Source organism: Schistocerca americana, chromosome 5 (assembly GCF_021461395.2).
Source record: "Schistocerca americana isolate TAMUIC-IGC-003095 chromosome 5, iqSchAmer2.1, whole genome shotgun sequence".
Taxonomy (NCBI): Eukaryota; Metazoa; Arthropoda; class Insecta; order Orthoptera; family Acrididae; genus Schistocerca; species Schistocerca americana.
This window is the reverse complement of record NC_060123.1, coordinates 255,500,607-255,501,640: the sequence shown is the minus strand read 5'-3', so window position 1 is coordinate 255,501,640 and position 1,034 is coordinate 255,500,607. Positions and strand designations below refer to the sequence as shown.

General features: G+C 38.0%; 1 non-coding gene across 1 annotated transcript; it reads right to left on the bottom strand.

Moving 5' to 3' along the window:
• Positions 1-353: 353 nt before the first annotated feature.
• Positions 354-428, bottom strand: Trnas-cga. The gene has a single exon. It is a non-coding gene; the product is annotated as a tRNA-Ser (tRNA).
• Positions 429-1,034: the final 606 nt, after the last annotated feature.

Below are 1,034 nucleotides of genomic sequence, written 5' to 3'. Positions count from 1 at the left end.
CCGATGCTAGTCATGCTGTAATACTTTAGCGACAGAGGAGCTGGAGTGATAAGCTACCATTCCACAAAAAACATAGAGCTCTACGTGGCAGGAGTCAACTTTCTTCAAGTACTGTGGAATATAAAGATCGTAATGAATTTAAGGAAATGAAAAGAATATTTTTAATATATGAAGTTCGAGAAATTTTCAGTTTTCAATATTTTTTGTTCTGTTGGGCCTGCTGCATAGTTTGTGTCAGTACAAGACATAATGAAAATGAATGCTCCAAACTAGATATAATGATTCCAGAATGAGATTTTCACTCTGCAGCGGAGTGAGCGCGGATATGAAACTTCCTGGCAGATTAAAACTGTGTGCCCGACCGAGACTCGAACTCGGGACCTTTGCCTTTCGCGGGCAACTGCTCTACCAACTGAGCTACCGAAGCACGACTCACGCCCGGTACTCACAGCAGAAAGTACTGGCGGAAGTAAAGCTGTGAGTACCGGGCGTGAGTCGTGCTTCGGTAGCTCAGTTGGTAGATCACTTGCCCGCGAAAGGCATAGGTCCCGAGTTCCAGTCTCGGTCGGGCACACAGTTTTAATCTGCCAGGAAGTTAGATATAATGAGGCAATATGTTTCTTCAAGTATTTTATACGACACACCTGTTTCGGCTTATTGCCAAATAACATTGGTAAGATTATCTATGTGTGAATTGTGTGTGTTTTATGTTTATAACTACATTGGTACTTGTATCTAGCTGGAAGTGACGACCATATTGCCTCTATAGTAAATTTCTTCTTCCGTATCTTGGTAAGAATATTAGTTTCTGTAGTTACAAAAAATACTTTTTCTCAGATGTTCTGACATTTCAATTTTTACAGTTCTTTGCTGTATGTTTAGAGAGCTTAGAAAGTATATAAGTATGTTGTTACATTACATTATTCTTAGTTTCCTTTACATTTTATCTATAATCTGTCTAAATTTTATTTACCCAAAGTCTATTTCTTTCCATATTCTGTTATGTCAATAAAGTTTTTTGAGATAATAATTAC